The sequence below is a fragment of the Lycorma delicatula genome, chromosome 3 (assembly GCF_047948215.1).
Source record: "Lycorma delicatula isolate Av1 chromosome 3, ASM4794821v1, whole genome shotgun sequence".
Taxonomy (NCBI): domain Eukaryota; kingdom Metazoa; phylum Arthropoda; class Insecta; order Hemiptera; family Fulgoridae; genus Lycorma; species Lycorma delicatula.
In genome coordinates, this window is record NC_134457.1 from 25,093,745 (window position 1) to 25,117,131 (window position 23,387).

Here is a 23,387-nt window from a genome sequence, read left to right on the forward strand (position 1 = left end):
GTGCCTCGTTTTCGGCTTGCTGGTAAAGCATGGCTCCCAGTCCTCGCTGGCTGGCGTTGGTTTGCAAGACAGTAAGAAGTTGTGGATCTGGCCGAGATAACTTCAACGGTCTGCTGAACGCCTGCCAATCAGCTTCGAAGGCTTGCTGTGCGATGTTTGTCCATTTTCAGTGTTTCCCCTGCAGCAGGTCAGTCAGTGGTGTGGAAAGCTCTGAGAATCTATTCCACAAGAATATATTCTTGCAGCCAGTTACAGGTGTCAAGAAACTTGTGCATTTTCTTTCTTGACCCAGGAGTCTTATGTTCGATGATGACACATAAGTGTTGCTGCTGCGGAATATTGCGCGTGGGTGTTATTTCATAGCCCAAAAATGATACCTCATCTCGACCAAATTGGCATTTTTCCAAAGAGCACATCAGGTGGTGAAGTTGTAGGTGTTCCAGAACCACGTCTAGGTAGCGCAAGTGTTCTTCCCAGCTACTGCTGTAAACAATAATTTTATCCAAGTAGACCAGGGAGCACTGGTGGAGGAGGCCAGTAAGAACATCCTGCATTAGATGCTGGAATGTGGTAGGTTCATTTTTCAAACTGAATGGCTTGACTTGGAACTGGTATCGGCTGCCATCTGGAACTGAAAAGGCTGTAAAAGGTTTGGCTGATTTCTCCAGGAGTATCTGCCAAAACATTTTTAAGGTCGATTGTAGAGAAGACGCAAGCACTTCCCAAGTCTCATAGATCAGTGGCAATGGTGAGTCCACATTTTCTGTGATGTTCAGGCATCGGAAGTCTATACAAAAATGTAGTGAAGAATTCTTTTTCTTAACAATGATTACTGGGGATGTCGACAGCTCTATCCTCGTATCACTTCCTGCCTCAACATCTCTTCCATTGGCCCCATGGCAGCGTAATGAGAATGCCTTTAGTTTGATAGTCACTTCTGCAAACTTTTCATTTACGTTCATTTCTTCTAAGGTTTGTTGTAAATGGCCAAAGGTTAATAAGATTAAAGCGAGTGCTATTACTTTAACCGCTACTTCGATGGTGATTCTAGGGATGTCTGAGCCTAGTTGATTGAGGGCCCCAGTTGGCTCCACAGCTGGGACCCTTACTCGGACCATTACTCATTTCCCTGCTCGACTTTCTTATTGGGCAGTCCCTGTGAAAATGACACCACGAGCCAAGCTGCTTCTATGTTGAGTTGCCTTGTCATTTGTTCTAGCCATGGAAGTATCTGGTTGAAGCTCACCTACAAGATCCAGTGAGTTCCACCCTAGAACTTACACGGATTCCATGAGTACTCTTCAACATTGTAGCTTGGATCTCCTGTTCATCTGCTTCAATGATGATGGCCTGATGGAGCATGTCGTCAATATCATAGATGGTTGCCGCTTGCAGTAAAAGTCGAATCTGGGGTCTGAGCTGCTCCAGTAATATTGGTAGGAAGGCAACTTCACTACTAGGAGCTAGTCGGTGAATGAGTTTGCTTTTCTGCAACAGGAAACGCTCTATCAATTTATTAGCTCCTTGCATTTGTCCATAAAGTTGAGACCAGAGCTTGGCAGTAGTCTGTGGGCAGTTATACTGATGTCAAAGTTGATCAGTGAACTTGGACCAATCGAGTTGTAGGTCTTTATATTGCCTGGCCCAGGACAGAGCCTCTCCTTTCAAATTCTTAACTGCTCAGTTTAGTAAGTTGAAAATTTTCATTCAAGTACAGCATGTAAAGGAACAAATGTGTAACTGTTTCTTCTAGAAATTTTTTTTCAGAAAATATTTGCTTATATGTAAGTTCTGAATTTTTAAAATGAATTTTGTGTCAACGAAAAATCATAGTTAACTTGTTATGAATGTGTCTTATCTTATGCAATTTCTAGACAAATTATCAAATAGTGTTTTGTGCATTGCATTCTTGAAAAAATTCTAAAAAAAAAATTTGCTGTGTTTTCTTACTATCAATAATAGAATAAAACTTATTCTTAATTCAGGGTTTTTCAAGGAGTTAAAAGGATAAGTAAAGAAGGTATCAGTTCTAAAGTTTTTGAAAATTAATTTTTAAGAAAAAGTTTTTCTTTTTTTAGGATTAATTTAATTTATTTTTCATAGTTCAAATTTCTGTCATTAGAAGTCATATTTAAAATTGTCTATTAGGTGCCATAACAAAAAAGATGTGGGTGATCTCTCATGAGAATGAAATATCTCCCAAAAATGTCATAGCTGTTCTGAATAATAAGAAATATTCAGTGCCAAGTTTTGAAGGAAGGATGAAATGGTTTCTTGTTACCTTCTTCACTAAGCCAAATGTACTGTTGCATATCAACATTATAAGTTCACTAAATTGCTGCTTTTATTCTACCCTGTAGGTGGATATAATCAGTTCACCGTAGTTGTTGAAATGACTGAGAATTAGTTCATATCCATGTGGGATGTAAATATCCAGAAATCTTGCCAGACAGGTCTTATTTTAATGATATGTTTTGATACTGTCCTTTGACCACTGTTTTGTTATTCGGTTTTAATTAACACACCTGTCTTGACATTAAAGATATAACAAGTTAACTGGTATACTCACTACTTGAACATGAGATGAACTTATTATGGACCGTAAACTATCAAAACTATAGAAGTTATTTATTACGGAGAAATATTACACAGATCAGTCAAACCACTGGTGCCTCTTGATCACATAAGGTGCTTGTGATGCTCATGCATCACAACATCACAACCATTTGTTTCTTAACAGAGAAATGGTTCAGTGTATTCACTTATATGAAGTAGGGGAAATATTAAGGTTAATGTTATTTAATGCATGCTCATTGTCACTTATGTATGATGTACACTAACACACACAGACACACATGGATTTCTCTTAGATGTATGCATTTACACAAATTCAGACTTTATTCTAAAAATGGTATATATTTTATAAGAAGGAACATGCACACTAATATTGAGCAGTGTTTTTTTAGATTATTAGCATTTTAAATTTTAAAATAACAGTATAATTTCTACAAACATGGGTTTTGATTACTGAACTTCCTAAAAAAAACAAGCTCAAGTTGTTGGGAGCGCTGGTTTATAGGTGGTCATCATTTTCTGACATTTCTCCAGAATATTGAGACCAAAGTGCGAGGAGTACAATGTGAAAGTGGAAAGAGATACTGTAATTATAAATTAAGTGAAAATAAAATTTTTTATCCGTAGGTCAGGTTTTTTTTTACTATTTAGACTATATTATCTGGGGTTAGGCATTTCAGCTGCCATCCCAAATTTTTTTAAATCTTTGTAATTGGGTATGGGTATTTGTTGTATTATAATTTTCATCAGAGATTTTGAGTCCTGAAATGATTAAATAATTTACTAAGATATAATTTAAAAAACTTATTTAACAATTTTTTTAATCTGTTTTCATTATTAAATAAAATTATAAATAACATCGTAATTTCTATTTAAAATTGTCATTGTATAATTCTGTATTAATAATCTGATTATAGTTTTTATTCTTACTTCAGTTATTCAATTGGAAACCTTCCAGGAATCTTGACATTCCATGTAATGAGGTTAGACTATTGAAACTGTATTGTACTAATAATGTTTAAAACATTTTATTTTGTTCTTGGTTATTAACAAAATATTGACTGTAACCATAATATGTAACAAAATGTATTCTCTAATTCTGGATTTGATTAGAACAAAATAAATCATTACAGAAGATATTCTTTTCTAAATTATGGGACAGACAGAAATTTTATTGTGCCTGAAACTTTTATGTATAGTGTGATTGGTGATAAAAGATAACTGTAGGAGTTTTGTGTTCCCTTCTTTGCTAACCTTGTTAAAGACGTATATTGTTAATGGTGAATCATTTCGCTATGCATGCATCCTTGGTATTTATTATTGTCAAATACATTTTTTTCTAGGACTCTATATATTTTTTTCCTGATATCCCTTTTGTAGTAATTGGATGTATAATTTTATTTGAGATTCTTCGAGAAAGATCCTCAGTCTTTAATTGTCTTATTAGATTTTGTAACTGTCAATGAAATATTTTAGTTTAATTAAGTAATATAATTAAAAGACCTTTTTTCTGTACAGATTTAGTCTTATCTATATAAATAATAATTTTAAAATTTTTTCAGCAAAAACTTATATTTCTTACATGTGTACATAATTATATAAATCTCATAATACACATTGATTACAATTAAAATATTAAAAATATAGGATGTTCATCCTTTTATTACAGCTCCCAAAAACTGAAAAATCCTTCTGTGGTAACAGTTTATAAAGGATAATCATTCCATTATTTTACTTTATCAATGTTGGAATTGATGTATTTGTATTATGATAAGCAATATAATTATATGCATTTGTGGAATTAAAGTAGTTGTTGAAAATATATGGTTGAAAAATATGTAAAGATAGTATTGTAAAAACAATGTTTTCAATTATTACTTCTTTGATAGCATGCTAATGGATGTAATTTATTTGTTAATTTTGTTAATGTGTACATGCATGAGAGTAGAATAGTTTTTTCTGTCTAATAGTTTTAGCCTGTACATTTTTTTAATAATAAAATATTTGGAGATTGTCAGTATGTACAATTTATTCTCTAAAACCATGCTAAGTTTTAATTTTATTAATTTAGTCAAGATCTAGTCATTTTCAACAGTATACCTCTAACATAAATTAAATTTATGTCTATATAGTAATCAATATTTGTTAAATGTTAATGACTGCATATCTATTTTTTGTATTGTTTAAATTCAGTGTAAAATATTATGTATTATAAACTGTTTTTCGATATTTAAATTGTAATCTTTTTTGTGTTATTCGTGATTTATAATGCAGGGTGTGTAGATATAGTATTTAAAAAAAGTAACTTATTATTAATCATATTATATTTATAATGATATGTATTGTATATCTTCCCATTACATTTTTTGTATCTGAAAACTTGTTGCCTAATATTGTCAATCCATTATAATTATTATTAATATATGTATATATAGATATTGATTACATATGTAATAAATTGTTACGCAGTTATTTTTTTCTATTATGTAATTGTATTGTATTACATTTAGTGCGCTAGTTAATATTATACATATGTGAATATATTTTAATTATAATTTGTAATAAAATTATATCGTTAATAATTATTTATCGTGTATTTAATGATTATGAAATGTAATAATATATATTTAATAACACCAAAATCAAATTGGTCTCTGTGCTGTTGGTGTGTTTTCGCTGATGGTGTAAACAAAATTTTTATTGAAAGCATTATGCTGTCTGTATGTGGCTAAAATAAATTGCATAACCGGAAGATCACCTGATCTTACTGTTGGCAGCTTACCCAACTTAATTTTTATCACATAAAATGCAACTACAACTCGGACAATGACTGATCTAAGTACTGGTCGATTGATCGTGATACGTTTTTGTTATTTATTTTTATATATCGGCTATATGTCACGTATAATCAATCTATTCATGTGCTCAGTTTTGTTTTCATAAAAAATAATTGAATGAAATGTTAACATTTCTAGTCTATGGATGTAAAATTATTAATTGTGAGATGTAAGTTAGAATATTAGAACTATTTTGAATATTTTTTAGTAAGTTACTTCTTAACCGCTCATTGTTCCCTTGTTAAATTGTATTTTTATCACATTATGTATATATTTAATATTCTGACAGCCATTTAAAAAAAAACAAAGTATATTTATATTACAGTATATTTTTAAAAAATGTATATATATATATTTTTGAACAATTTAAAAAAAAATAATCCTTATGAGTAGGAGAAATTTTCTAATATCATTTTTTTTATGGTTTATTAATTTACTAGAAATTTTTATCTTTTTAATTAGTCCTTCTTATCTGTACTTTGACAGTGTAGTAATCAGAATTATTTTTGTTAAATTTTTAATTTTCCAAAATAAGCTGTAATCTCCCTGGTGTAATAAGAATTGTAGATTTCTGTACGTTAATATAATTTAGTTTTTCTTTTTACTAATTAATATTTTAGTAAATAAATATTTCAATGTAGAATACTTAAAAACAAAATCAGATCATGTTTGACTTAAAACTGAATGGTTATTAGTCAAATCAGCTCTTATTTTACTTGAGACTTCTTTCTGTATCAAAACTCCTTGAAACCTTTTTTTGTACTTGTATCTCTATGGCTAAGGAATTGCAAAGCACAAACATTTTTTCTATTGTTTTATTTCATTCACACATACAAGTAGAAACAACAATGCTAATAAATATGTTGTCTACATGTAAAATTCTTTCTCTCTCCTGCCACTGTGTCATTAATTAAAGCTGCATTAGAAATCAAATCAATTGGCTATTATAATGGAATTGTCATAACTGAATTGGTTTGTTGGTGAAATTCTATTAAAACTTATGTGAATAATTAAGAAAGATTGTGAAAGCTCCTAATTGTATGTTATGTATTTCATATTTATAGTTGTGGGATATATACCATATTACTCAGTACTGAATAGTGGATCGGAGAGAAGAACTAAGCTTGGCGCAGTGAATTACAATTGTACTGCATGAATGCTTATTTATTTACATATATGCATTCAAATTGGAATGCATATTTTGCATTCCAGTTTTCTGGCTTTCTGGGCGGTAGAAAGTGATAAAGCCAAGAGTAACCATTTTATGATGTTCATCAGTATTTTGTTGCTCAGAAAAGTGGTGATACTGATGGTCTAATATCATTTGTACTAGCGCCTAATACTGTTGCAATGCGGTTGGATCAACCTCCCAAAAAAATCTGTTGTTCACTTCTGAATAATATGGATATTGATTGATATTAAATCTATTTATTTGCATACTATCTAAAAAATATTGGCATTTTATTTAATACTGTAATCTAATATTAAATTATTTATAACTTTAATGATAATAATTAATTCTATTTTAGCAACATATCATTTATTGTTTCATTTTTTTAATCATTATATTAGTAATAATATTGTTGTTAATTATTACTTTGTATTTTATATTTCTCTTTGTTATTATTATTTTTACCACAATAATAATAATAATAATTATACACATTATTTTATTATAAAAGATATGGCAATAAAGGGGTTATTTTGATTAGATTATATTTGTTTTTATATTAAAAATTGTTTCAGTTTATGAATTCAATTTATTATATGAGGTCTGTTCAGAAAAAAACCGAACTTTATTTTTTTAAGCTTTATTATTTTTATAGGTTATAGTCTTTCTCCTCTTCAAGTACACCCCTCCCCTAATTCACACACTTTTCCCAGCATTGTTTCCACAACTATGCTGCACTACTAGTGCGAAGCATTGTAATGCAATTACAATGCGAAGCAGTCCTGGGTAGCTTCATTTGAAATAGTCTTTAAGGTCCATGATGAAATTTCTTTAATGTTATCAATATTCTCAAAACGGCATCCGGTCACCACTGATTTTAATCTTTGAAATAAGAAAAAATCACAAGGAGCCAGGTCTGGCAAGTAGGTAGGCTGATGGAGGACAGTCATCTGATTTTTGGTGCAAAACTGATGAATTGACAAAGCTGAGTGTGCAGGTGCATTTTTGAGTTGATGGAACCATGAGTTGTTTCGCCTCAACTCTGGTTTCTTTTTGCATATTTTTTCATGAAACCGTTGTAAAATGCCTTGATAATATGCACAGTTCACTGTTTCACCTTGAGGCAAGAATTCAAAATAAACAGTTCCATTAAAATTGAAAAAAATAAAGAGCATCACTTTGACATTGGATCGAGACTAAAGTGCTTTCTTTGGGCATGGATATCTTTTGCCAATCTATTGTGATGATTGAACTTCTGTTTTGATGTCGTAGCTGTAAACGTAGCTTTCATCTCCCATTATGATCCTTTGCATGAATGTTTCATCATCATCGGCTTGTTCAAGAAGTTGGCGACAAACATCCACTTGATGTATTTTCTGCTGTTCGGTCATCAAATGAGGAACAAACTTTGCTGTAATTCGATGCACGTTCAATTTTTCAGTCAAAATGCCATTATTAAGTTCTCTGACAGTCAACTGGCGATTTGCACTCACCAGATCATTTTTTTTCTGAACACAGGTGTCATCAATTTAAGTATAAGGCCCCCCTGGTTAAGGGGTGACTGACGACCACTTCCAAATCATGAAAACCATTTTTAACATTACGTACAACCCAGAGCATCATCTTCGTAAGTTTGTTTCAAAAGTTGAAACGCTTCTGTGAGAGTTTTTTCCAGTTTTGTGCAAAATTTTACGTTGTATCATCGCTCTTAAAAATTGCACATAAAAAAATTGCTACTAACACTTAAACACGTTGCATCCAAATAATAATTACATAAAAACTAAATTCGATATCAACAATCTAAGAATATGTGGTTACAGAGGAAGTTATGTGGAACACAATGATGCCAATAGCATGTCACTAAATATCTCCACTGGCACGTAATTAAAAATGTTCGGTTATTTTCTGAACGGATTTTGTATATTATGTGGTTATTTGCCCTGAGGCAGCTCCTTTTTCATATATCCATCTCCATTCTATATTTCGAGCTAAACATTTAAGATCCTATTAACTTACACTTCTTTTATACCCACCTACAATTTTTTTCGACCTCCCTTGCAGCTTCTGCTGATACTTCTGGCACCGTTTTAATCAATTCATTTCCTTTCATGAAAAAATCCCTGCCGGTTAGCTTTGCTCTTTAAGTTGACCCGATTTATTCAGTTCTTGTTAATGCTCATAATATCTTCATTTTTAAATTTATCTCTATTTATTAAATTTTCTCCAATTTGCTTCATTTCCTTATCTCAAATGCTTCCAGTCTTTCTTTTTCACTTTTTCATTGTATTGTTTCACATCATTACAGAAGCATATTTTAAGTATGATACTTCACAAGATGCTTCTACAAGTCTTAATTCCAGCTTACTATTAGGGCCATTTGGAAATTTCTCAGCCTGACACAGAGATGGTGCAAGTATGACCAAATGACTATGGTATTTGTCAAAAGTATGATCCTTTAGATGGTGAGCTATAAAAAATTTCAGATAAATGCATTTAGTTATTTATTTACGGTGAATGAGTAAAGCAGCTAATAAGCTCTCTTTACTTGTGAATAATGTTCAAACCAAAATTCAATTTTTTTTAGTTTACAGAAATTAAAGTGAGAAGAGAAACTAAATTAAATGTTCAAAAAACAGGTCTTTCTGTTTTTCTGCATGTTAGATTTTGGTAATACATCTTTTTATTTCTAATTATAGTTAATTTATCTGAACTAATACATTTAACAATTATATTATTTAATTAAAAATTTAAATTGAAAGAAAATAAATTTCTTTTTTCATATCTGTAAATATTTTTATTGAAATTCTCTACGTTTAATTAAGAATTGTTATTCTTAATCTCAGAATCTATAATGGTATCTGTTTTTCAACATTTATTTTAAAATTTACAAATTTTTCTGAAGTTTCCTTTTTTCTAGTTCAAATTTGGATGCGTTTTTATTTTAAATACGTTTGAAATAAAACCATGTGCAAATGAATGTCTTTGTGATAATAAATTTATCATACCAGAAATGTCGTTTTTAGAGATCATTTTTAAAGGAGACTATAAGGTTTGATAATCCTGTCCCGTGAGATAATCTGATGATCATCTGTAGATGTACTGACATAATTTTGGTGATAGCTGATGTAAGATTGTTTATACCTCTACTAAAATTAAAATAATAACTGAAAACACATAAGGTTTATTGAAGATTGTACAAAATTTAGTGACATAACAATCTGTTCTTAGTTAATTTTGTTTTACTGAGAAAATGCAAAACAATTTCTGATTAATGGGGAAAGGTACTTACACTCCCTGAGCATTTTTGAAACCTATACGGAGTGAATCACAAAGTTCTCCCGGAACTTTCTTAACCTAATCTACTCGTAAAAATAATGGAAAACTTCTTATATAAACATGATATCCAAAAATTCTTTGTTTGCGAGTTACAGCTAATGAAAGATTTCGCTCGGATTTCAGCCACTCCGGTGAAATGAGGGGTCGTACTGAAATTTTTAGGACGTTAATTAAGTGGCAGAATTAGTGATCTCTTATAGTTTTTGACCTGAAAAATTGAATAAAATATGTCCCAGAATCGTGACTGCAGTAGTTTCTGAGAAATTTGGGAAGAAGATCAATAAATGAAGTAAAAAAATTATTTTTTTTTATGTTTGATGTACTATAATTTTGTTAAAACAAAGTTAGAAAAAATTGAATTTTATTTTTTAACTAGACCAGTGCATTGTACCAGTTTATGATAAATATTCAAAAATGAGCTGGCCATTTTCAATATATTTCTTGGCACGGTTTTGTTGCTCTTTTTTGTTCTTCAGGGCTGTCCTTAAAGTTGCTGACCCGATACATAATGTGTACAATTTCTCACGAGAATGTTTTTTCGTTCATCCCTAGACAAAAAAAATCTAAAGATGTTAGATCAGGGGATCTTAGTGTCCAGGAATGTAGACTTCCACGACCAATTCATTTTTCAGGGAAGCGGTACAAGAGAAGTGGGGAGGCGCGCCATCGTGCTGGAAGTATACTTTGCGTCTCAGCGCTAGAGGAACGTCTTCAGGCAGCTACGTAAATTCTTCATAAAAGTGCAAGTAGAACTCTGTATTTAAGCGGCCAGGTAATATGAACAGCTGATTGTGAAGAAGGCCTCACCATAAACTGACGCTAAATCAGTGTTTACTTCTTGTGTTCCCATGTATTTTCATTGCGTAAGTGGCTGACGCCATCTTGACTTTTGCCTTGTCAGAAAACAGAATATACTAGTAGAGTTGTTGATTTGTATTACACCAGTTGCAGAACTCCCAAGCGATGCGAACCGTCTCCTATGTGTAGATATTGAATTGGCTGTTTACGGTAAGAATAAATTTTGTTTTGTTTAAGTGTCTAACAAACCATCGAATGCGAAACTCCGATCCGCTCCGAAAGACGACGTGTACTTACGCCTGGACGACGCTGAACTGGATCGATAATTGGATCAGAACAGTGTCGTGTTGGACAGATCATTCGTAGCTCATACGATTACTTGGTAGTGAACCTGTTTCTCGAAGACTGCGAAAAGTAATGCTAAATATTTTGGGATCTGGAATCCTGCTAATCGGAAAACGTATTTCATATTATATTACAGCAGTTGTAGCATTACCATTACACACACCCAAAATGAATACCGTATCAGCGTATTCCTCTGTTGTAAATAAGTACGGCATTACTTAATGGCCAACCGGTCACGTTCAAACTAAAATTCACAGTAACAGATATATTTAATGTACATGCCAGGAAATGACGTCATCTAAGATGTCTGCCATCTTGGAATGTGGCGCCTTAGCCCGCAGTCTTTCCAAACTGTTTTTTAGGACGTTCCTTGAGGATGATCCTGGTCGTCGTGGCGACGATGACAAGGTTCTCGTCGTAGATCGTGCACCGGGAGTCGGTGTGTGCGTCAGCGGAGTGACGCAGGGTGTTTACCGTGCGAGATGCGGCGTTCGACTGAAGAATTGTAGGTCCGACGTGGTCTAAAGTTGTCCGATTGACCAATCGCAGCGTTGGAATTCGAATCGGCGCATGCGCACTAGCCGTTAGTGCGTACGTGCGAACTGGATCGTCATTTCTAATAAGAGCGGATGCGATAAGGAAAATGTTTTTTGATAATTATCGGGTCACTAATACAAACGTGTGTGTGTGTGTTGTTGTAACCGGTTAAATCCAGTTGTGTCTGGATCTGTAAAAGAAAAAAGTTATGAAATGCATTTATGTGTTAAACACTCTCCTCACCATTCGCGAGTGTAATTCGACAACAGATGGTGAATCTGACATTGGAATACACCGCAGGCCTTGTAACCTTCATCCAGTAATGCCGATCGACTAAATTTTATTTCTAAAAAATAGTCTTACATTACTGTATCGGGGTTTAGAGTGTTGCTGTATTTCCACACCACCCAAGAGGTAGCAACCGTGGTGCGTTGAGATTTTTTTTTAGAGTGATATCTCTCCCCAGTAGGTCTACAAAACACTCGAATAAAAAAAAACATCTTCATGTTATGTCTTTACAAGACCGCGATGCAATAAACATCAAACGCAGATGATGGATACCGATAAACTTGCACATCTATCAGAAAAAAAAAAACGTTAACGTCATGTATGTATGCGAAACAATTGCAAGTTTACCGGTATCCTCATCTACGTTTGATGTTTATCGCATCATGGTCTTGTAAAGAAATACCATGAAGTAACATGAAAAAAAAATGTTTCGCATACATAAGTTGTATAAAAAATATTTAAACACTCCTCACCATTTGCAACATAATCCGATAGTACATAAATTATTACCAGATCATGTCGCGGGCCTTGGAACCACTGCATTCAATAAACGTAATTAAATATAGTTTTTTTTTTTTTTAAAACAATAGTTAGTTACAATTTATTGTATGGGAGTTTAAAGTGTTTTTTGTATTGTGTATGTGTGTAATTTTGTGTTGATTGTGTAATGTGTTGTAGTCCTTAAAAGGACTTATTTAAACATCCTAGAAATTAAAAAATTCGTGCAGACGATCGTTGACGGGTTTCTTTATCCTCTTCTTTGCGTTTCGTATTCTTGTATAAAATAAAATAAAGAGAAGCGATGTGACGTCCTTTCATATATCGATTGGTTTTAACGTAATCGAATTCTGAATTTTCATTTGTGTCGTATGCCACCAACAGCGGTTGGGTATCATCATCACCGTCGTTGTTAGAACAATCTACCTCATCGCGGGCCCTGAAGAAAAGTCCTCCGTCCGTCGCTACATAAGCAGTTACTCTTCTTTTGTCATTTGCAACAAACACGTTTACAGCGAGTACGTTATTTTTTCGATGCGACGTATTGAGATTTTTTAACACCATTGCATTCAACTTCATATTCGACGAACGATTTAATTTGAACACCTATACGTTACCATCGTCACCGTAGAATCCAGAAAACAGTACTTCTTTACTGTGAATAAGTGCGATAGCTTGTTCACCGCATTCAAATTCGCAATAATATTTTCGTCCATATCCGAAATCATCATCATTGAAAACCACTCTTATGGTCAAGTTATCACCGTTTTTATCCAAATCATGTTCAGATAAATCGACTATATATACGTAACTGTGTTTTAATTTAAAACACATAGGCGTCAGATGATGGTCACCGACGCGCACGCATACATCTTCTTCACTAAACTGATTCTTGTTTACACCTCGAACGTTTCTCAACGAATAAACTGGGAATGGAATGCAAAGTTGGCAGGAGTCTATTACTCCCTACTTTATCGCAGAACCTGGACAGAGTCCCTTGCTGCTGGATCTTTCTAATCGGGCTTGTTTTTTAAAAGGGTTATTTTTAATCTCGGATCTAATTTTTCAGATTTTGTATATTATTATTATAGTGAATTTAAGACGGATTTAATTGCATTCCAATTCCGTTGTTATACCAGCGTTATCGAACCCATTTTACGGGCCGACCGCGGAAGGCTAGGCTTATAAAGCCTGTCCTCCCGACGTAATTCCCCTTCAGACCGTCCACTGAAGTCCTTTCGGTGCTAACTCTTTAATAGGCTAGCAGGAATACGCCACAACGGGGCACTATCTGTAAGGAAGGAGCAATGCGTCCCCTTTTCCGGAGGAGTCGCAATTGCTGGGTTATTTTGTCTGATTGTAAGTTTGAATTAGGAGAGGTTGTAAAGAAGCTCTTCATCCGCTTCTGGTATGGCTGCCCTTCAGGACGCATCTCTGCTGGGCTCTGTTCCGGACTCCAGTCCGTGATGTTGAGACGAGTGGCTGGTCTTCCTTCTTCTTCATCTTCTCCCTCTTCTTCTCCCGAAGACCTCTTCGTTCTTCTCGAATAAACTGCTTAACTCAGTTACACTATATTTATAAGCCCCTTCCCCCACCACATCCTCCCCCCACCAACACAACTACCACACCCTGCTATCAACAAATCAGAATGTCACAACCTTCCCTCCACAATTCGGAAAAATTCATCTGATAGGTATGGTGATATCCTGACAAGTGCATTTTGTATGATTTGAAGCTACAATTTTTCTATGATACATTTTCAAAGTGTTATTAATAAACTGTTCTGTTATGTTAATTTCTAACATCACTTCTTCGATACCATTAACATCTGGTTGGCATACGAATTCAGGACTCTGATGACAACAACCCGAACCTATATCACAACGATTTAGAATGACATAAACCGGTCTGAAAGTAAATCTTTGAGAATTTAAATCTTTAGAAAGACTCATTACCGGTACGGATCTTTGTTGCGGTATTTTACACCGAAAAGCTAACGTTTGCATATACGTTTCGTAGAATAACGAATTGACACTCTACAGTAATTATAATGTAACACAAAAGCTGTACACCTAATAAAATATTCATTTTCCCGATGTTCACGCCGAATGCTGAAGCACAAATAAATTTATTGTAGTTAGCAGACGACTAAGACGCTCCTCGCGAGAAGTTTTAAAAACAGAACAAAGAACTAAACCCGTTTTTTTTTTTTTTTTTTTTTTTGTTAAACACTCCTCACCATTTGCAACATAATCCGATAGTAGATAAATCTATTACCACATCATGTCGCGGGCCTTGGAACCTGCATTCAATAAATGTAATTAAATATAGTTTTTTTTTAAAACAATAGTTAGTTACAATTTATTGTATGGGGGTTTAAACTGTTTTTTGTATTGTGTATGTGTGTAATTTTGTGTTGATTGTGTAATGTGTTGTAGTTCTTAAAAGGACTTATTTAAACATTCTAGAAATTAGAAAAGAAGAAAATAGAAAGCCAACGGTTTTCTTTATCCTCTTCTTTGCGTTTCGTATTCTTGTATAAAATAAAATAAAGAGAAGCGATGTGACGTCCTCTGTATAACTGAGGACTCAAGGCCCCTAACCAACGGCAAGGTCTCATGATTCATAGAGGAGAGTCAGAATAATAATTGTGGTAAAAATATAATTTAAAGTTTAATGTAACGTTAAAGAAAAAAGTGTGGCGAGCCTCGAACCATAACTGCAATGAGCAAAAGAATGAAGCAGCCTTGAACTGCTTTTTTTTAGAACGAATTTTTTTTAGAATATTTTATTAGAAATGGTTACGACAAATTAAAACATTAAAACATTCTGGCGTGCAAAATTTGAGCATATTAGCATATTGCTGTATAACTATACAATCGTAGACGAAAAAACTGAGCTCAATTTCTTTTTCCAAAAATAATTATTTTTCGTATTAATATTTGCAAAAAAATAACGATTAATATTTACCGACCGATCGGGATCAGTCAGTCACTTGGTTATTTTTTAAACGGCATCGATCGTTTTGAATAAAGTTCTAAGACCAAAGGAACATACAAAATTCATTAAAAAAATCATTTTTTTCAATTTAATTACATATTTTTTAGGATATGAACATTTTATATAATATTCTGTATATAGAACGTATTTTTTTATTTTTGTCCTTAATTTTTGCATTTAACCTACATACATTTCCTTTTCACTTCCTTGCACTAAGTAAAGGAAGTATGTGATCGCGAAAAATGTCGGTTTTTCAGATTTCACCGGAAATATCCATTTTGAAATATTAGTAATTGAAATATTAGTTGCAATATACTTAACACAGAATATTTTTGCTTTTAAAAAAAATATTTTTGAGTATTGTTATGTCGTTTTCAGAAGTGATTGGTACATTATGTCTGTCTGTAAAAAAATTAAAATATCTAAAAATCTAATTTTTTTTCTTTAGATAAAATAGTGGTACCACTTGTTATTCAGTTTGAGCTAATTAAAAACAGTTCTTTAATACAGATAAAAACATGAAAACACATGTTAAATTTAAAATATCAACTGGTTTGATAAAGGTTTAAAAGATTCACATATGTTCATATGATTCACAACTAATTGTTATTAAATAATAACAATTAGTTTAACTAGTCATGCATCAAAAATCTTAACTAGAATTCTATACAGAAGAATTGAGAGGAGAGTGGAAGAAGTGTTAGAAGACCAATTTGGTTTCAGGAAAAGTATAGGGACAAGGGAAGCAATTTTAGGCATCAGATTAATAGTAGAAGGAAGATTAATGAAAAACAAACCAACATACTTGGCATTTATAGACCTAGAAAAGGCATTCGATAACAAAGACTGGAATGAAATATTCAGCATTAAAAAAAAATTAGGGTTCAAATACAGAGATAGAAGAACAATTGCTAACATGTACAGGAACCAAACAGCAACAGTAATAATTGAAGAACATAAGAAAGAAACCTTAATAAGAAAGGGAGTCCGACAAGGATGTTCCCTATCCCCGTTACTTTTTAATCTTTACATGGAACTAGCAGTTAATGATGTTAAAGAACAATTTAGATTCGGAGTAACAGTACAAGGTGAAAAGATAAAGATGCTACGATTTGCTGATGATATAGTAATTCTAGCCCAGAGTAAAAAGGATTTAGAAGAAACAATGAACGGCATAGATGAAGTCCTATGCAAGAACTATCGCATGAAAATAAACAAGAACAAAACAAAAGTAATGAAATGTAGTAGAAATAACAAATATGGACCACTGAATGTGAAAATAGGAGGAGAAAAGATTATGGAGGTAGAAGAATTTTGTTATTTGGGAAGTAGAATTACTAAAGATGGACGAAGCAGGAGCGATATAAAATGCCGAATAGCACAAGCGAAACGAGCCTTCAGTAAGAAATATAATTTGTTTACATCATAAATTAATTTAAACGTCAGGAAAAGATTTTTGAAAGTATATGTTTGGAGTGTCGCTTTATACGGAAGTGAAACTTGGACAATCGGAGTATCTGAGAAGAAAAGATTAGAAGCTTTTGAAATGTGGTGCTATAGGAGAATGTTAAAAATCAGATGGGTGGATAAAGTGACAAATGAAGAGGTATTGCGGCAAATAGATGAAGAAAGAAGCATTTGGAAAAATATAGTTAAAAGAAGAGACAGACTTATAGGCCACATACTAAGGCATCCTGGAATAGTCGCTTTAATATTGGAAGGACAGGTAGAAGGAAAAAATTGTGTAGGCAGGCCACATTTGGAATATGTAAAGCAAATTGTTAGGGATGTAGGATGTAGAGGGTATACTGAAATGAAACGACTAGCACTAGATAGGGAATCTTGGAGAGCTGCATCAAACCAGTCAGTGTAATTTCAAAATTGAAGTTCTCAGATTATTAAATATTTCCAAAGAAATAGTTTTTAATGAAATCTTTCAGAGAACTAGTGGATGAATCTACATTTCCGGAGAAACAGAAAATGAAACACTGAAACAAAACTGAATCGATCTTTTACAACACTCTTGGCTATTTATTGATTCTGCACATTATTTTATTAATTAGTACACATATTTTTTGCACTGACAATAGGATTCACACATTTATAATTGAACCACCCTAATTGAGTTACTGTAATTACCAAATTTATCAGGAACATAAAAATAAAAGATCTTAGATGAATTGACTTTATAATTTTATTCGGATTAGGATGTCAAATTAAAATAAATTTATAAAAAAAAAATAATAATTTTCTCAAGGATTCTGAAAACTTATTTTCTTTTTAAACTATAATGTAGTGGCTTCTTCAAAATAAACAATATAGTACATTTAAGAACTCATTCAGTGTTGTTATCTTACTGTGACAATGTTTTATCTGTAAAAGTGTCATGAAAAGAATTTCATTTAAAAACATTTCATTACAATGAAAAAATATTGAAAAGTATTTGTTTTTAAATAATGATTACTCATTTTTAATATAGTTTAAAACAGTTATTTTGAAGGTACTTAATGCTACACATTAACTTAATCCGATTAAGTAACATAACCACCTACGATCTCACCCATTTATGTTCCATTTACTTATGTTGAATTATATAATTGTATGATAGTTATAAAAAAATCATGAAGTATTGTTTATAAATATTATATTCACTTAAAAAAGTAAAATTAAGACGCTTAAAAAACAGTGGTTTTGCCTGAAGTCTTATACTGTTTAAAAGGCCTACAGAATTTCTTTGGAAAAATCTTATAAAAGTTGTAAATAGACAAATATTAATTTAACACTTCTTGCCCGTAAAAGATAAAAAATCCAGAAAGAAAAACAACAGAAAATTTAGAAACTGGATTACAATGTTACAAATTAATGTTAAAGATTTTGTACCTAATTAAAAAAAATTAGTTTAAAACATTCGTTCTCATAGTGGGCGATAATGCCCTGTTGAGGGCGCTGGTGGCATTCCGGGAGGGGGGGTAGAAGGCCCACAGAAAATTGAGAATGTTCAGACAGGATAGGAAGGCGATGGCTGATTAAAAAAAAAGAAGCAAAATTATGTTTTCCTGATATTTCAAAACTAAAATTAAATGCTTACTATACTAGTACAAAACATTTTTCAACTGAAAGCTTTGTTTTAATGATTGTATTGTTATAGTGAATATGCTATCACTATTGTTGTTGTATAAGTATCTAGATACAATTACTAAATAAGCATTTTAATTGTTCTCATTTAAAATGTAAGTTTCAACTAGAAATAAGATATGCCATGTTTAAAAACAACAATTATTATGTTTTGTAAAAGTGAAAAGTTAAAATTCATTTTAAAACAGTTAAAACAAAATTAATTCCCTTGGAGAAAAACCGATTCATTAACCTCTTCATTTTTTCTTCCTATGAAAATCTGAATTCTAGTTTTAAGTCTCTAAACAGGATTTTTTTACATTTAATTTTAATTAATGATTCTATATTAGGGTTAAAGTTTGACTATCAGTTTCAGATTAATGAAACTCTCTACCAAAATGCCTTATGCAGCTAATTACTGCCTCATTCTATTTACTCCAGGAAGGAGCCAATAATTAGCACACAAATCATTTGTGTGAGGAAGTAAATGTTCATGCATTTCTTTAGTACAAGTATTAAACACTTTAAGCACACATTAAAATAGATAAAGGATGGGTAAATCATTACTGATACTTCTTATTCTGCAGCAATAACCAGTATGCCTTATTAATATTCAAAATAATTATTAACGTGGAAATTAGAACAAGCACTAATAATAGAACGTAACTTTGTTCACGAGCACAAAAAATATTAAAAAAGTTTCAGTTTAAAGGTACACCAGAGTTAGGTCTAAATAAACTATAAACATAACGTCTTTAAAGTTACTAGTTTTATACAACAATTTCTTTTTATCCACAATGACAGTTTAGATTATTATTATCTTGGAATATTCTTTTACAACTGTAAGCAATTACTGTAAAACGGGCTCAAAAACTCACATTAATATTATGTACAATTAAGAAACAGTAGACCTATCAAATTATTTCTCTTAGTCTGTATTGTCGATTTGAAATTTATTATTGACTATATTTAAAAAAAACACACTGATATTTATTTTATTTCCTATCAAATTAGTTAGTAAAAATTAGATAGGTATTTGTTTTTCTTTTTACAAATTGTTTCTCAATAAACATTTATTGTAATATTTAGCAGGGTTAATTTACTACTATTGTTTACCTGTCTGTTTTACTCGTATATTATATGTATATATTAGTAGGTCAATTCACAGATTCCTGGATATATATTTATAAGTAAAATATTTATTTAATAACATATAATTAACATTATTGTAACATAAATATGCACTAAATCACCAGACTGAATATGTTCTATGCCCAATCGATTTCTAATAAAGTCTTTGTTGTCTTGAATTACCATTCCCTCTTCCTTAAATTGCTCTTATGTTTCCTATGATAGTGTTTAGGGACTCTTTCTTTTCTGGGTTGCAAACAAAATCAGTCTAAGGTATATGTTTGGTAAACTTGAACATTCTCCTAAAATCTAGAATATAAGTCCTTTCTAATTCAACAGCTTAAGCACTAAATAACTTCTGAATATGAACTTCTCTTAATTTAATATTTAATAATGTTACTCTCTTCTCTATTTTACAAATAACTGTGTATCTCGTATAGCAGTGAAAACAGTATCATTTTCAGTATTTTTTTTCATTGTGCCTACATATCATAACATAAAACAATTCTTAATTATTATAATAAATATATTTATTTTGAAACAATCGAAAATAATTTTCTCAGCTTAGGTTGTCTGGAAATTTTAGGAGTATGATCAACTTTCGAAGCTCCACATTTCATCCACTTTTACGATAAAAGAATCATTTTTTGTAAGCTTTGTCCCTTAATTACAATGAATTTAAATTCATTCGTCACATAGATCCATGCGTAAGCTTGCAGTTACAATTCATTCTTCTGATGTTTCTTTTTCCGTTTGTCCCAATATTTTCTCATTCTAAGTGCATTTGCTTTCTTTCTTCAAACCATTTTAAATTTGAATTCGATGTTTTCTCTTCAATAAGAGATATGAGGTACTCTTAACAAAAGAAAAAAAATGTTCAAAATATTTTGGTTTATAGAAAAAACAAAAACAACAGAAGAAGAATACCTGGACAGAAAAAAGAAAAGAAAAATGCTGGGAAATGATGAAGTAAATATATATATATATAAACACAGCCTATGACACTTCCGGTAATGTAAGGATTCAATGAGGGTCATATATCTAAATCAGTTCAACCGTTGAGCTGTTACGTGGAACAAACATACATACATACACCCTAAATATATTACACTTCTTTTTGGGCAGTCATGTAAAAATAGGATAAGATAAGGTAAATAAAAATTAGACAAAATTTTTGATAAAAAATAAAACAAAAAACACAGAAAATCAGTAATAAAAGTATTATAAAATTAATAAAAAATGAGAAAGTTATATAAAACTATCCTGAGTAATTCTGCTTCATGTACACAACATTGTGCAAAAGGACTTTTTGTCCTACGTAATTAATGCGCACAAATTCAAGAAGACTGGCGTAGATAAAACACATGCATACTTCATCCCAGTCATTCATAGAATATGATTAGAAACAAGTAATGTTGAATAGAAACCGTTTCTACGTTGTTACACCTGTAAAAATGTTGATATTAGTATTTTAATTTATTATTAACAATAAAATATAATTTTTTTTTATGTTCATCGCGGGAGAAATTTAGTAATATTTTCAGCATGTGACCTTGACATAAATTGCTGATGCTTGAAATATCAGTGCGTGATGTTGACATTTTAACTGTCAGCATTAAGTTAAAAATTACATTACTAAAGGATTTCCACAATGAAGCCTATTGAAAAGTCACCTTCACCAGTATAGTCATAGCCTTTCATTCGATCAGTCCTGGGCAATCCATATTGGGCATAACATTTTTCATACGCTATAAAATCACTATTCTGTATTCCCATGCACAAGCTTCGGACTTATGTGTGAATTAATCATCGATCAAAAAACAAAGGTGAATACATCAGGGGAAATTCAATTTGTTGTTTAATTATATGAAAATGTTTGGAAAATATGTAACTTTATGTTAACACTTACTGCATTGTAATAACATATCATAGAATCAGCAATTTGCCACATTTAATACATATTATTCTGCACGTAGGCGTGTTCACAACGGGTGTAGTGGATGCCGTGGCACCACACGCATTCTCAGATGCTCTTAAGGCATCTGAATTGATTCGGGGTGCCGAAATTAGGTACTCTATTGCTCTTTAGGTAAGATATAATATGAACATACAGTCGTCTAAAAGTAACGATGCTTTTTCTGGTAACTGTTATTGTTTAAAGAATTTTCTTACCGATGATACGAACTGCTCATTAAACCGTTCAAAAAATACTTCCCTTGTCACCCACGCTTGACTTTTGATTTTTGTATTTTACAGGAAGTCTTATGTTTTTAGAAGTCCTAGGATTTTTGGACTCATTTATAACAAGCGATTCTAGTTTACGGGAACCAATCGCGTTTGAACAAGGCGTAAACAATTCTGTTTTTCGATGTTTTGCGACTTGGAGTACTCTTTTCGGCACAATGGCTCAATGTTTTATTTGGTAGCAGCCTCCAAAAAACCTAATCTCATTGGCATTATAAACCCGGTCAAGACAAGATTCTTGGAGTGTGTTTAAAATATTTTCTTTATGTGGCTCGACGGCAGTAAAACCACAAGAACGTTTCTCACCTGTGGCGTTTAGTAAACGGATTCCATGGCGCTTCTTGAATTTGTCAAACCAACCGTCACTTGCGCGGAAATCTTTCTTCATCATTTCTTTACAAGAAAAGCTTAGCTTTTTCTTTGATGATATCGCTAGAAAAAAGAGCATGTATGGAACGTTCCTGGATAAAAGTGCATCTTTCACAAACGGGAACGTGGCAGATTTTAATGTTTCCCGATCACTTTTACCACTGATATTATCTTTTACAAATTCTTTTATTTCTACCCGACTTTTTTTGCAAGTCATAAATCGTTGTATGTCCGATTTCGTGCGGTGAAGCTACGTCACCAATTTTTTTGCAGCTGTCAATTCTTTTAAAAATTTCTGCTCGTTAAAATAAATTTAACGTGCAGTTCACGGTTTTCTGGTTTCGACATCTTCAAAAATAAAAACAACGCAGTTCGGGGACACTGTTTAAAATACGGAAAACTGGATAATTTAAAACTATATTCGTCGATACGAATATGACAACTAAACACGGGACACGATCGTGCGATACTGAGACGTGTAATAAGATATTGTAAGAGGTTTAACGCAGCTGTAGACCGCAGTATTGCACAAGTTATCCGGCAGCACCACGCGCTCGACTACAGACACAGCTCTAACGTTGTCGGCGACGATAAGTACTTAACTGTATTTTATAAGAGTATTCCACGTAACCACGGCTACTCACTTAAAACATCATATTCACCATTCGGCCGCGTCGTCTCTCTGTTTTGTCAGTTGTGACAGCATGTATAAAAGTCGGAAGTAAAACAAAAAAAAAAAAATTAGTGGTATTACACAAATTGCCTTGGAAGTTAGGCGAAAAGTGTCGGATTACTGGAGATGTGGGATTAAAGAATGTCGGATTATCGAGATCCGACTGTAATACGACCAAATTATCATTTTCACTTTCTTTATTATAGATGTAAAGGTAAAAATATATTGAGCGGCCAAAACTTTCGGTATCAGGAAATTTTTTAAAATTTTGATTTTACAAGACTGCCCAAAAATGCAAAAATGTTATAGAAATTTCTTGAAGGTAAATATGCATAGATACGTTGGTCTATATTTTAATTAATATCTCTGAATTGGCTCAACATAAATTCTATGAAAGCGGCTCAAAGAATATTTGTACACATTGACGTCCTTAAATTTTGGACAAACTAAAAAAGGATGAAGAAATATTCAC